Genomic DNA, 15,615 nt, shown 5'->3' on the forward strand with positions numbered 1-15,615 from the left:
AGTTGAAGCCACGAGAAAAAAATAACACGAAAAATGTTCTTTTTTTTGGGGGGGGGGGGATTTTGGAAACAGTGAAAAAGATCCATAACTTTTGTTAGTATACAGTAGTAAAATAACAGCAGATGAGAGTGCATGCAAGGACATGTTTCACAAAGCTCTCGCAAGATGTGGAGATTCTATAAGAAATAACCCACATCTTTATTCGCTAGGATATTTATGGTAGAGCTTTCGGAATTCTCGCCTGCACCGACCACGAAAGCTGAACACTTTTATTCTATAAAAAAGCGGAGGCTGGCGCACTCCCTGCTGTGGCGGTCTCACACGTGCCCTAAGGACAAAAGAGCGACACCATAGAAGTGCAAACAATCAAAAAGGCATTCATTGACCTTTCATACACTAATGCCTGCTATGCCAAATCAGAACACGCAGAACATGCCGATGGGCACGCGACAAATTGAACAAGCCCGATTCACCGCGACCAGATCGCGAGCGAATATGTTCGCCCTGATGCTGGGCACCAACGCCTAATCGTTCGCGTGTACGGTCACGCGAACGGTGGCGCGTTCGAACTATCGTGTTCGTCCATTCCGGTGTCCAGCTCCTAAGCTTTTCTGGGTCGGCGCACGCGAGAAGTGTCCGCACCTCTCGCCAACCTTGAGTCGTATAGGAAGAGCCTATTCAATGTCGCGCGCTTCTAATAGGTGAGGTGGCGTTAGCAACGCAACACTCGCGCCATCTCTCGTAATAAGCTGCAACCACACCGACCGCCGCCGGCGCATAGCTACGAAGAGAAGCCGGATTCCAGGAGACGCTATAGGCGTGCGGGGAAAACAACATCAGGGGACGCGTGAGAGTCCATTATTCTTGCGCTGCACACCTGAGAAACCTCATTTTACAGATTCCGGAGGGAGTTTGTTCGCCGCAAGGTCATGTACATAACACGCAACGGTAAAAAAACAACATCTCGAACATGAGGGCGGTTTTAGATGTATATACGAAACGGTGGAAAAGAAGCAGTCAGAAATATATAGATTCTCTGCTGCGACCCGCTTGAAACCTGTTAAAAATGGTAAAGTATATTTTTTTTCACCAATGGCTTTGTTAATGCTGTTCAAAAAGAAACAATAAAAAGAAGGGGGGTGAGAAATTGACGAAATTAAGGCTAGACCTCTTTCTCTAACTTCTTTTTCGAAAGCTCAGTGCCGTACTGCAAGCGGGGTGTCGTTAATTATTTCTTGCGTATTTGAGCCAGTTTCATAAATTCTCATACCTTCCTAGGTGAAACATTTAGTTCGTGCAGAACGCAACGTAGTCATTTAGTGAAAAACAGTTATCTACAGGTTCACGCCAATGATGTCAAAATCCATAACGCCTTGACGAGTCATGTGCAGGGAACTTCATGGCAACATCGCCACCAAGATTTTGTTCTTAGGTCTTTTTCTTCCTCACCGAGCTTCCTCCTCACGCTAAAGGAGCTTTTCAAGCGTAAGCTTTCTTTGGCAAGCTCCCCAACCCGATCACGCGAAATGTGTAATGTCTTGTATCTGCACAATTTCCTTTATTTATTTATTTATTTATTTATTTATTTATTTATTTATTTATTTATTTATTTAACAATACTGCAGGCCCCCGTCGGGCCCATTCAGGAGTGGTTACAACATGAAATACAGTACAAAAAAGAGAAAAAAGTGAAACTACTGCATCCAAAACAAAGAGCATTAGCACTCACAAAAATGAACATGCTCAATGAATACATACACTCTGCTTAAATGAGTGGTTCGTGAAGCAGGAAAAACAACGTTTACCATAAGTATGCATCGGCAAGAGGCTGCATATGAAGTACAGGCAACTTCAGTTACTTATCACCATTCGAATTCCGGATTCTCAATACTGCCAATAAATGTGTTGGCAGATGGGCAGTTTACAGCTCTACAGGGTAGCATGTTCCAATGGGAGATGGCGTGTGGGAATAAAGAGTACTTGTGGGTGTCATTATATGGCTGAGATGGTGCCGTATTGGTTTATTAGGATTCGTTGGGGCAGAAAGTCTGAATGGCGCTTGAATGTATGTTGCTTGTGGTATTCGATAGCAGCCGTGATAAAGCAAGCATAGAAATTCCAATCTGGAAATCATTCTACGTTGAGCCAGTGGTTGAACATTAGCCTTGACACGCAGGTTCGTAATGCTCGTTTGACGCGAACATTGTGAATATATAAGTATCAATGCTAAGTTCTGTATACGTTCTAGTTTGTCGGTAAAATACTTCTGGTGTGGGGCCCAAATGATGTCAGCATACTCTAAAGCGGGTCTAACGAGGGTTCTGTATGCATTTAATTTAACACTAGGAGGTGTGTTTCTAAGTTTTCTTCTCAAGAAATGTAGTTTACCTAGAGCCTTGTCATATATGTTATTTATATGAGCTTCCCAATTTAATATCGTTGTAAGAGTGAACCGAGATATGTGACCTCATCGAATTTTATTAGTGGTATATTGTTTATTGTGTATGTAAACTGAAGCACATTTTTCTTGTGTGTGAAGGAGATACTGGTAGTTTTGGTTACATGCAGTTTCATCCCCCATTTGTTGCACCAATTTTGTATTGCAGTAAACGAATCGTTTAGTTTTACCTGATCCTCTCTGGTATTCACTGTTGCGTACACTACGCAATCATCGGCGAATAGGCTCATCTGAATTGGTGGCTGAACGCATGAACGAATGTCATTGATGTAGATCAAAAATAGCAGGGGCGCAAGAACCGAGCCTTGTGGTACACCAGAAAAAAACGTTGATGTAATCAGACATAATATCATCCATAGCTACGCATTGCTTTCTGTTTTCGAGATGGTTCTTGATCCATGATACTGTTTTCACGTGTATACCAACGGCAGTTAGTTTAGTAATAAGATCTGGATGAGGAACAACATCAAAGGCCTTTGCAAAATCTAAAAAAATGGCATCTATTTGGCTTCTGTTATTTGTTGCGCTAGCTATATCATGGTTTATCTCAGCCAACAGAGTAATAGTACTTAGACCTGAACGGAATCCATGTTGCCGGCTGTATAGTAGGTTATTATTCTCTAAGTGCAATATTATGGCCTTATAAATAATATGTTCGAACAATTTACTGGGTGCACATGTTAATGAAACAGGTTTATAGTTACGTCGAGTTTAGAGCCAGATTTGTGCACGGGTATTACCTTGACCATTCGCCAGTCGTCAGGTGTCGCTGAAGTTTCCAAAGATCGCCTGTAAATTACGTATAAGTAGTTTTATCACGCGAAATGCGAATGTTGTGGGTTCGGTTCCCACCTGCGGCAAGTTGTTTTTTTCATCCACTTTAATTTCCACTAATTTATCGTTTCTTTATTTCATTTATTAAGCACAAGTAATTCCCCCTATGTTGTCCTTGGTGTCAGTGTTTGTTGGCTTCTTATAATATGACTAATAAAAATCGGGCCCCTCGGTTAACCCCCTTTTTTCTCGTTTATTACATAACGAGGGTCTCGAATCCGGCAACATTGATGCCTTCAGGTAGCATATGTGGGTTTATTGACCAGTTGCCTTCACTCAAAAAGATCACGTTCTCGTGACGCCTGCGGCAAGAAGGACGTTCCACGTCCGCCGCCAAGGTCTGTGAGTGATGGCGCTGGCTAACACTCCCAGGGTTCTACTAGCACACATAAATACCCAAGAAAGTGGATGGGAAAACGGCGCCGCGGTAGCTCAATTGGTAGAGCATCGCACACGAAATGCGAATGTTGTGGGTTCGGTTCCCACCTGCGGCAAGATGTTTTTTCATCCACTTTAATTTCCACTAATTTATTGTTTCTTTATTTCATTTATTAGGTACAAGTAATTTCCCCTATGTTGTCCTTGGTGTCAGTGTTTGTTGGCTTCTTATGATATGACTAATAAAAATCGGGCCCCTCGGATAACCCCCATTCTTCTCGTATAAGTAGTTTGACGTTCAAACTGCAAGTTTTTGCAAGAATGTGTTTGATATAAGATCAGGGCCACAGGGTTTCTTTACATCCAGTTTTTTCAAGAGTCGTAAAATTTCTTCTTGGTCGATATCTATCTCAGGCATTTGATTGTCGAACTGATACCGTATAGATGGGCCGTAAAAGGTAGTTCTGTTAAATACAGATTGAAAAACATTCATTAAATTTGCTTGCTATGACGTCAGGCTGAACAACAGTCGCGTTTGAAACAGTAATTTGCGATAGGGTGTGCCACTCACTCGATAGGTAGCGCCAGAATTTTTGTGGTTTATTCGTCATGTAAGAAGGCAGAAAACAGTGAAAAAACGCTCCATGGCCATTTGGATCTTATCTTGTAGCAAGCGAACGAGATCTTGAAGGTCACGTGTGGTTTTCTTTCGGCGCTTCCTTTTAATTTTTTGTTTTAAATGTATTATATCCCGCGATACCCAAGGATGTTCTCTGTTCACTCGTTTCTTTCTGGAGGGAATGTAGTTTTCTTCACAGAAATGTACAATATGCTTAAAACGTAACCATAATTCATTTATGTCATGAAGTAATAAAAACTACAGAAAGCAGGCGTTCAAATATTCTGAGATAGCATTGTCATCCGATCTTGAGTAACTCCTGATAACAGCAATCGATGGCTTAACGCGTTCACGGTTTCCTAAAATTGGGCAGGAGAATACAATCATTTTATGGTCCGAAATGCCATTTTCAACGCTTAATGTGTTCTTTTCAAATAGGCTGGTTACGAACACCAGATCAAGCACAGAACATGACGGATCAGCTATTCTAGTCGGTTCGAAAACTAGCTGGTCTAGAGAGAAAGTAAATGACAAACAATAGTGATTCAGTACTTTTCGCGTCAGAGCTGTTGTGCGAAAGATTAGTCCAATTGATTCCTGATAAATTGAAGTCACCCGTGATGATAATATTGGAACGTGAGTTAGTGTGTTGTGCAATGTAATCGTGCATAACGTCTAGATATTCAGGGGGCGCATTCGGAGGTCGGTATACATCGCCCAGAAATATGCTTTTTCCATTAAATGTAAATTTACACCATACGCTTTCATGATCAGGTATGCTGTTTAAAACCGTGAATTTTATGTTAGATGTAATTGCGACAGCTACACCTCGTTGTATTGAATTAATTTGTATTCCTAGGATCTTCTTTAATATACCGTCTTGCACTTTTGCTTCAAGTGCTTTAACATCTTCATCAGAGCTCTCACTTAATCCATAAATTACTAGGTTATTCGGCCTACTTCTATTTTCTACATCATCCACCTTCGATGCCAGAAATTCTACTTGCGTCATGGTAGATTTACAAGATTCCTCGCAGTGTACTATCTTGTCTTCGCATTCTTTCCATAATCCCCTTTCATTCTCAATAACTGTCATTCTTTCTTGCAAATCTGCAACTATTGTCTCCACGTGCTTGGTATTTGAAGGCAGTTGTTTCAGTGTTTTGTTCGTTTTCGTTTGTTCTCTTAGAATAGTTTCGATTAGTTCCCGCTGCGAACGTTCATCCGAATCAGAGTCAGGGCCTGGATTTCGTTCCACACCTCCGGATGTTAGTAACATTAAGCGGACAACATTAAAATAATAACGTAAAATAGAAACACAGCATTGTGGACCCGGGAGCACCATCAATGTTATGTCGCTGTCTCTAACTGAACAGACTAAATGCTTGTCACTAACCTGTGCGATCAGAAAAAAAAATGATCAGCATCCGTGCCCGTTCGGTGCTTCCAAGTCCACTACAGCACCAAATATGCCAAATTACGTACCAAATATGCGTAATTTGCCAAGTTAAGGTGTTTAATCGTTACCATAGTCGAAATGGCGATGATTGGTAGCCTTTTTAAGCGATACGGAACAATTTAAAGCAATAAAAACTACATAAATTCTGAGAACTGTCTACTAAAGTGTAAGCATTATTTGGCTCGGCTGTGACTTTGTTTTTGCTTAGTTTTGCTTACTTGCCTTTCCTAACTTATGCACGTCTACCCATGGCCTTTCCGGAAAGGTGGCAAAGATTGCGTAGGCTTTAGTAGACAATTTTCAGACTTTCTTGCAGCATCCGACCCCTTGGGTGGGATGCGGCCGAAAGGGAACACGAGCTGCTGCAGAAGCGCGTGAAGCTTTGTGTGAGTGGAGAGTGCATCAGCCGCGATGCGTAGGCACCATCGCTGTCGGTCTCGCAAGCCTGTGTTATGCGTGCGCTCCTTGTCCACGAAAGCTTTCGCCTGCGTTCTGACTGCGCATCGGTAAGGCCAGAGTCCTTCATGGAAGGACTCTGGTAAGGCGCAATGGAAACTGTTACGGTTGGCGTGTAGCACCCGGTGCAAAAAGGATGCTCGACCACCATGCCTCATCGAAACGAAGGCTGAATTCCCGATTTGTTATGGTTGTCTCGAGTGGATGCCGGTCGGGCGGACGCCCCGCAGTGTTCACAGGCCCCTTTGTGTGTGTGCGAGAGAACCCTTTTTCACAAACTGTGCGACTCAGAGAGGGACCCCTTCCACGAACTGTCTACACTTTCCTAGAATCAACGTCGCCTAGAAGAAAGGCCCAGCGAAAGTGGAACCTGCTGCAAAGCCACGACGAGGACTTACAACGTCACCTGCTGAGTGCCATCTGCGGAGGCGAGCCCGTCTTGGCTCACCGGAGAAAGTGGGAGCTGCCACCCATCCACAACCAGACTCAGTGCGGGTCACGTCAAGTTGACGTGGGCAAGATCCCGCCTACAATTTTAGGGGGCCTACTTAAGGGGCCCCGCAATGTACTTTTTCAATTCACCCTCTTCTTATCTTTCACCAACCATTGAATAAACCGTGCAAGTTACGCACTAGAAATCGTCTCGTCCTTGCCTGGTTACCATGGTCTACCGCATGCTTGCAGCCCGCCGACAACGCCACGCTACCCAATAGTAACGTCGGTCGAGTTTCGATAAACAGGCGTCGCAACAACTCGGCAGCGGTGGGATACGCTACCCTGGAGAACGCAACAAAACGCGCCAAACGTCTCAACGCGCTCGCTTGCCCGCGAGATGTTCATAACTCGAAGGACACTCAGCAGGGTTTAATTGGACATTGGGCCACCCCAATATCTCAAGTATGCTCAGAACCAAATTTCACGTTTGTTCACTCCAAATTTCATCTTGGCTCATCGCCAAATTTAAGTTGGCCTGCCCTCAAATTTAGGTTGCCCCCTCACCAAAATTTCAAGTTGACCCACCCCCCAAATTTCAGTGGCAACTTTGCCCATCCCCAAATTTAACTTGTCATACACCCAGATTTCAAGTTAGCCCACCCCCAAATTTAAGTTTCCCCCTAAATTTTCAAGTTGCCCCATCTCCAAGTTTCAGTCGGCCCACCCCCAGATTTCAACTTGGCCAGCCCCCGAATCTCAAGTTGGCCCACCCACTAATTTAAGTAGGCCCACCTCACATTTCAAGTATGCCCACCACCAAATTTTAAGTTGTCCCGTCCCCTAATTTAAGTGTCCAACCCACATTTTAAGTTGGCCCGCCCAAAAATTTCGAGTTGTCGCATTTGCAAATTTCAAGTTGACCCACCTCCAAATTTCAGTTGGCTCACTACTGCGATCAGCTTCCCCATGCATTATTTTTATTTAAGGAGCCCTGTGTAAACCCCAATGGGTATTTTCTTTTCGTTTTATTTTTTTCTTTAAATTCTCCTTGATCGCTTAAAAAAGTTACCAATCATCTACAATTACACTATCATGAGGTTTAAATGTTTTAGCTTTGCAAATTCCAAATTCTTGTGCAGATACAAGGCATTACACATTTCGCGTGACAGGGCTGGGGAGCTCGCCAACGTAAGCTTACGCTTTAAAATAAAATAAAAAGAGAATACCCATAGAGATACATGGTGCTCCTTAGAAAATGTATGGGGAAGTTTATAGTAGGGGTGTACCAACTAAACTTTGGGTCAACCTCAAATTTGGTCACCGGACACGCTTCAGCGCCTAGATTCCTTTTAATTATTCTTGATACGTGTGCAATAGAATGGGCCCAAGTATGAGTTTGTGTTGAGGCAAATGTGTGCAGATAACGTGCGAAAAACTTACTATGCCAGGAAACGGCGCCACTCCTTTGTCACTGTGTAACGAGCGGCACTAACTCCTGCCGACGTTATGGGGTTGAAGTCTTTTATTCGGAGGTTAGCGATACAAGGTTGGCGGACGAGTGCATTCTTTTTATCCTCGAGGAAAGCCGTGCATCGCCAAGGGCCGGCAGCACACGCAGCACTTGTGTAGCAGTGGTCCGTGAACGTGGACGTACAGATTCATTTCTTTCTTGTATATGCTAGTCCCTAGTCTATTGCCAGTCATACTTTTCGCACACTGCAGTCACTATTATTGCAGCACAGGTCTTCCCTCTTCCAGTCCGCATTTTGTAGCATGAATGGAGCACAGTGCGCCAGCCAGTACCCAGTTGCATTTTCGACAGCTGATCGCACAGAAGCAAGGTAGAAGCGATAATGGCTACGGATCCGTGCGCTTTTGCACGCGTTCGCCTAAGGCAACGCGCGGCGCAGCGCCGGTAGCGCCATCTCGTTCATCTGGTGGAAACTTAGCGAAAGGGGTCCATACAGCCCTCTCGGCTCACCAAGATGTGCTAGGGCATCAACGAGTGGGAAAATGACGATTATTGCTGAAAAAACTGCGGCGAAATTGCCTCGCTTTAATTTTTCACCTATATCTCAGCGCCAGGGGCGTAGCCAGACGTATTCAGCCTTTGGCGATTCAGCTCCCCCACCCCTGAATTTTTTTTTTTTTTTTTGTGCTGTCGTGTACCGCCGACCAAAACAACCCCCAGCGCCGGAAATCATTCTGGATTTTGTCTAGAATGTCCTTTTCACGCTCGAAAAGACATTTCATCGCGAACATTGCGAACTCCAGCTGGATTTCGTGGCAACGCCCATAACTCGGGAGTCACATAACGCAAGAAGCCCCATCCGAGCGCACAGTTTCAAGGGTGTTTTGATGGCGGGAGGGCTCGTCGCGGCATTTCGCGGATGCCGCGGAATTTATGGAGCGCATGGATTTCAATTCTGAAACTTTATAGGTATAAAGTTCTCATGTACTTTTGATGCGAAAGGTGCACTGACTTTTCCAAAGTCGTGCTTTAGATTTTGAATGCCGGAATTATGTGGGTTTATTGTTGTTATAAACATTTGACGCCAACGGTTCATTGACTTTTCTAAACACGTATATCGGACCATAAAACGAGAAAACCCAAATCAACACACTATCAGACAAGTTGACAAAGCACGCAGCGAGGTACGATGAGACGAAGCGCTGTGGTGGTTCATTTTTGCCGTCATGTCACAGAAAATAATATCAACATTTCTTTTCATCCGCGCCAAAGCATCCATGTTAACACACTAAAGCCAGCAAAGGTAACTAAGTTCTCATTTATTTTTCTACTTTGACTTTTATTTGCGACGACACATTCAGCCTCTTCAATGTTATTTTTTTTTTCTCGCTGCCAGCGGGCTGCCGGAGCCAGACAGAGCGCATGCGTTTTCCTCGCGTTGCCCGGACCACCGCGCGGCGCACTTCGGTGCGCGTTCGTTTTTCTCTTGCCGAGTGGATTTTCACCTGGCAGAGTTTTGGACGGTTTCTGACCAGCAGACAAGAAAAAGAAACAATGCTTGGTCGCTCGCCGCCATCACTGCGGGGACTCGGCGGATCGGAACGCGTTCGCTTGAGCGCAACCACTCCGGAAATTCTCTGATCTCTGAATTTTGGTTGCGCAACATGTTTATTTGCCTTGTTTGACGCTTTATATACAGTGACTTTTTCTTAGATACATAGATTTATTGGAGACTTATCAGTATACTTAAATATCTTGTTGCGAGGTTTTGTGTATGCGTCCAGTGAACTTTGTTTCCGGTGACACATTTTTTCCTTTTTATCAATCGCATTTGTATATTCCATTGCATCTTCGCATTTCCAATATACGAGGGCGAGTCAAAAGAAAGGGAGCTAACTCAACCCGCGCGATAATGCTTCGGTTCATCATTTGATAGGCATGCGCGTAGCAGAAAGGCATCTCTCATTTACAAAAGTGACACGCAGGTGTGAGCATAAAGGTTCTTTAATGCTATCATACACTCGGTTCAACATGGTTGCGTGACATAATGGACGCTCCAAAAGTTTAACAGCGTGGTGTCGTGAGGTTTTTGATAGCTGAAGGTGGGATCTCAAAAAGAAATTAGTCGCTGTATGGCTACCGTGTACGTTGAACGTTGCATTTCATTGGCCACTGGGAAGCACTGGAGCAAACGGTTCAAAGAAGGACGTGAAAGTTGCAAAGACGATCCAAGACCAGGCCAAAGCCATCGTGCAATAATCACCCCCAACACAAGTGCAAAGGCTGATGAGCTGATCAGACAAGAACGGAGGATAAGTATCGATGAATTGGAAGGGCATGTAAACATCAGTCACGGTTCGGCTCATGCCATTATACGGAACATTTCGGTTATCGGCTCTTACATGCGCTATGGATGCCCAAGATTTTGAACCACTGCCAGAAGACGGAGAGGTTCGGCGCTGCCTTGACTCATCTAATCCAGTATCACAATGAAGGTGACGACTTTTTGTCGTTAGTTGTGACCAGAGATGAATCATCGTGCCACTACTACGATCCTGATACACGACGGCAAAGCATACAATGGAAACATTTGAGTTCACCACATGCAAAGAAAGCGAAGGTCATCATTTCTGCCGGAAAGGTGTTGTTGACTTTTTTTTTTTTCGATCGTTAGGGGCCATCATTGATCGAATTTGCTAAACCTGGAGAGACTATCAATAGTCTCCAATATTATGAAACGCAGGATCGGCTACTTGTCGCAATCAAGAACAAACGACGTGGAAAATTGAGGAATGCGATCATCTTGCTCCACGACATTGCCCGTCCCCATGTCGCTGATGTGGTTAATACAAAACTGGCTGCAACAATGCAATGCTGCAACATCCGGCATACAGGCCAGACCTGTCGCCTTGCGATTTCCACATTTTGGAGAAATCGAAAAAAACAAAACAGCTCAAGGGAAGCAGATTCGTGTTGGACGATGACGTGTAAGAGTCAGGTACAGACTTTTTGAAGCAGCAACCCAAGGAGTTCTATGAGACGTGAATCCCGAGGCTGGTTAGTCAGCAGAACAAATGCCTAAATGGTCACGAAGACTACTTTCAAATAAAGTACACCGTTTGTCATATTCTCGCATCGGCTCACTTTCATTTGACTCGCCCTTGTACATTTTGTAGAACTCCTGCTTCTTATATGTCCTATCTGTTCCGACAATAATTTCGGTGCAGTTACTCACAAATACACGACCGGTGACAGCTGTTCCTACGCAATACATTGTAACAAAGGACAGCGTCATTGATATTCTTCCAAGGCCGTTGGATATGTATAAAAATGTAAACAAGGTTTTTGAATGACAAAGTTTCATTAAATTATTCGTCCTAAACTTGTTCATTTCATGGCCTTTACATTGTTCAGATAGGTGGCGTGCACTACTTTGCTGGTTTCAAACTGATATAGTTCTGAAGTTCGTGTGATGTTTTCTTCACCTATTATATAGACAGAAAATATGGAAGCATTGACATCAGTTATTTCGGACACAATTTTTTAGACATGCGAGTATATTCTTTTATGAGAAAAAAAAAACATATTTTACTTGTCTGGACAGTGCGTAGCGTTCAAGCATTCGTTTGCAACATCTTTGGCAAGGGCAATGCAGTTATTATTCATGTATTTGATCCCTCGCCAAATTCTATAAGGAAGAGGTCGAGCTAGAACGCTGCATGCGAGCCAAAGAATAAACCTACAACATATGTTAAAATGCGTCTAGGGAGCCGCGTGTGGTTCCAGCACCACCCATTTGAGAACGCGCGACAGCGTTAGCCGCCCACAGACACGTCTGGTACTTCGGCATCGCCTATACAGTGTCGTTTGGAGGTCGGCAGCGCGGTCGCATTCAGCCTCCAAAGTTGTTTTTTTTTTCTTTCCCGTAGCTCAATCGTTTGGCCGTGCGAACTCGCGGTTATGAGAGAGGAACCACGAACAAAGATTTTTAAAAATATTTTGTCGCGAGGACTTCGGTGCTGCGCCAGCGGAACCAAAGCTGCAGGTCTCCCAGCAATGCACATTATGCAGCACAGCACTCGCATCTATTTCCGTAGCCACAACCAGCAAACGAATTACTACTTCCGTGCAGCGACGCAGCACGGCGTCCGCGAACGGAGGCCGCTTCGAGCGCTCGCTCCCGCCCCGCCGTCTCCGGCGTGGTCTAGTGGCTAGGATATCTGGCTTTCACCCAGAAGGCCCGGGTTCGATTCCCGGCGTCGGAACGTTCGGTCTCATGGTGTAATGGTTAGCACTCTGGACTCTGAATCCAGCGATCCGAGTTCAAATCTCGGTGAGACCTGTCATTTTTATTTGTTTCAATGTAGCATCGTTTATTTTTTACCTTCCTGTCTGTTTCTTCTTTTTCGCCTAGTTTTTCATTGACAGCTTACGCTCCGCCCGCGCTTGTCTTTACGTTATTAGTGACTCTGAATACGATTTACAGCAACAAGGACCACATCTACGTGACTTTTTTTTTTTTTCAAAAATAACATATGTCTTTCGCGACCGCCAGCCGTGTCTCTTGTTTCTCTTCCTTGCATACTCGGTTGCTTCGAATTAATGACACTGACCCGCTACGGAGGATTGGACAAGAAACAGGCGGTATAGTAGGAAACCGGAGGATAAAAGCTTTAAGGAAAGCGGACGTAAGAGAAATAATAAGGACTACATAGAAATCCAAGGTAAAGTTTTAATATTAAAGTAAGAGGTTCCACACAATTTCAGAAGAAAAGTAGAAATATTGCGAGCATTTCAACCATTTCGGTAATAATTAGGAATTTGGAGATTAGGTAAATGTACGGACAATTTTAGGAAATTATTACCGTAATAATAATGGAAAGCATTACCGGCGAACACGAAAAACTCGGTTGACGGAGCGAATATCGTATAGCTATCATTTTCTTTTGCTTGAACACCGGTGGCTGATTAGAAAGATAAGCTCACTATAGACTCAGGGTCATGGACTCAGGGTCAGGGTCTCAGGGTCAGGGATTCAGGGTCAGGGTCACTATAGACTCAGGGTCATCTCAGGGATGAGACGCGACGGTGCATGGTCAAACCTTCCCCCGTATACGCCTTCCTCTCTCGGATAGCAAGCATCATCCTTTTGTGTTCGCTTTCCCACAAAACTCAACGTATCGTGTTTGCTAAGCTGAGTTTGATAAACCTCAAATTTCTTATTTAAAGCGAACAAATAGTAGCGTTCTTTATACGCTGAAGCGAGCTGTCAGTCGTAAATACCTAGTTCAGGTAGTTAACAATAGGTGATGTTACTTAAATGACATTCCTTCTTTTCTTTTCTTTTTTTTTTGAGTATGTAATCTCAGCGTCCACATACAGAATGTCCTAGCTAACTTTAGCCAGAGTTTAAAAATATGCGAATGCCACGTAGCTGGACAGAACTAAGGTAATGTTGTTTGCCGTCGCTCGAAGATGCTCTAATTATTTTTTTCATCGCACCGAATCATATAATTAGCGTTAATTAATTATTCAACTTCTCAAAAATTATAGTTTGATTAAAAGTGTCAATCAGAAAATTGTAGAGCGACATAACAAATTCCCGATACAGCTTTCTGTTGCTCAATACGTGGGAGGGTAATGTTTTTCCGAGCCTGAAAGTAGCCTGCGAATACACGCAAATTACCTCGAGCAGCATTTGAGGGTTTCTTTCGCTCTCGGAAAAACACTTTCCTGTAGCCCGCATTGAGCAACAGAAAGCAGTACCTCATTTCTCAATTTTCTCATTGACACTTGTCGTCTAATTATAATATTTAAGAAGTTTATTAATTAATTAATAATTATTATCTAATTTGGCGGAACGAAAAAAAAATAATCTGACAACCTCCGACCGACGGCAAACGACATTACCTCGGTTCTGTCCAGCTACGTGCGATTCGCATATTTTTAAACTCTGGATAAAGTTAGCGGGGACACCCTGTATAGAGACCTGACTACGAGATGGCGCCAGTGTAGCACGCGTGGTCTGGTAGATTTTTCGGCGGCGGCTGCCGTGAGTCGCGCCCACGCGTCACCCACGCGCTGCCTCTAGCAATAGCCAGATTAGCGAGGCAGTCGCGCCTCACTTGGCTCCGTTTGCAACGTGCCGCACGAGACAGATAGTCCGCGCCAGCCAATATATCGCTAAATTAAAACGCACACAGCTGCGCTCAAACTTCGCATTAGAGAGCATCGTAATCGTCTGCGATGAATCTTTTTTTTATTTCTAGTCATGTATTTATGGTTATAGACTGTTCTGTGTTTTCAATTTTTATGTTTCAATCCTGGCATCAAGCAATGACATCGCCAAATTGATTATTCATCCTAATCTGATCTCTAGATGAAGATATTTCCGTGTACAATACACAATCGTCAGCCCACAACTTCACATTTATAGAAAGTTCGCCGACAATATCATTAATAAGCAACAGAAACAAAAGCTGTCCGAGGACGGAGGGATGCCAGAATAAACGGGGATTTTCCATAACTGGTTTCATTTAAGGAAACAAATTGTTGTCCATTTTAAAGGTAGGCTCGTATCCATGATAGCAATTTCCCCTTTTTAGAATATATTCCAATTTATTAAGGAATTTCTTGAGATTATTTATTAAAAGCCTTGTCAAAGTCGATAAAGATGGCATCTGCCTTTTTTCCTTCCCTTAATGCTGTAGCAAAATGTTGAATGGTTTGAACCAGTTGTGTGCTAGCTGAATATCCATGTCGAAACCAATGCTGCGCATCTGTGTTTATGGACTATGTGCTCTAAAATTTTGCAGCCTTTCGAGGTTAGCGAAATTGGTCGGTAATATTCAGATTGTGGTCTGTCACCTCTTTTGTGTATAGGTTTATTTCTGGACATCCTCCAGTCTTCAAGTAACTAACCTTCTTTCAGGGATCTTTCAGTGCACAACACGCACAAATATTTTGTACACCATTCTGCGAACTGGTTTAGGAAATCATCCGGTAGCTCATCTGGTCCCACAGATTTTTTATATCCAGAGCAAAAAATAATGTAAAAAAAGCACTTTAATCAGAAATGACGAGATCTGACACCGCAGGTAGAATTACATTAAGGGATGGAATCCAGTCGTTATCTTTTGCGTATACAATAACGAAATGGTTATTAAATGCCATACGAGCAGCAGGGTCGTCACTCACTAATTTTCCGTTTAAAAGAAATATGTCGGTAGAGCACGTGCCTGGACTGATCTCCTTCCAAAGTTTGCTTGGTCTTGTTTTAATAACTGCTTATAATTTCTTATTGCAATGTTCTTTGTCACAAGAACATTCTTCTTTTATTTCTTCGCGTATTTCACCAATCTTTGCTTTTAAAATTGGACTGCTGACCTTGTTCGTCTTCTTTCTTTAAACGTTTCAACTTTTGCCTCAGCTGTAAAATTTCTCTTTTGATCCAATGATTGTGATTTTCAACTATTTAGATATAAAAGGGATGAATCGCTGAACAC

The 15,615-nt window shown here is 43.4% G+C and overlaps 2 non-coding genes across 2 annotated transcripts; both read left to right on the plus strand.

The window, feature by feature from the left end:
* The first annotated feature begins 12,303 nt into the window (after window positions 1-12,303).
* Window positions 12,304-12,375, plus strand: TRNAE-UUC (transfer RNA glutamic acid (anticodon UUC)). Its single transcript has one exon. It is a non-coding gene; the product is annotated as a tRNA-Glu (tRNA).
* A 5-nt stretch (window positions 12,376-12,380) lies between these two features.
* Window positions 12,381-12,452, plus strand: TRNAQ-CUG (transfer RNA glutamine (anticodon CUG)). The gene has a single exon. It is a non-coding gene; the product is annotated as a tRNA-Gln (tRNA).
* Window positions 12,453-15,615: the final 3,163 nt, after the last annotated feature.

This window comes from Dermacentor andersoni, chromosome 3 (genome assembly GCF_023375885.2).
Source record: "Dermacentor andersoni chromosome 3, qqDerAnde1_hic_scaffold, whole genome shotgun sequence".
In the NCBI taxonomy this organism is placed as follows: domain Eukaryota; kingdom Metazoa; phylum Arthropoda; class Arachnida; order Ixodida; family Ixodidae; genus Dermacentor; species Dermacentor andersoni.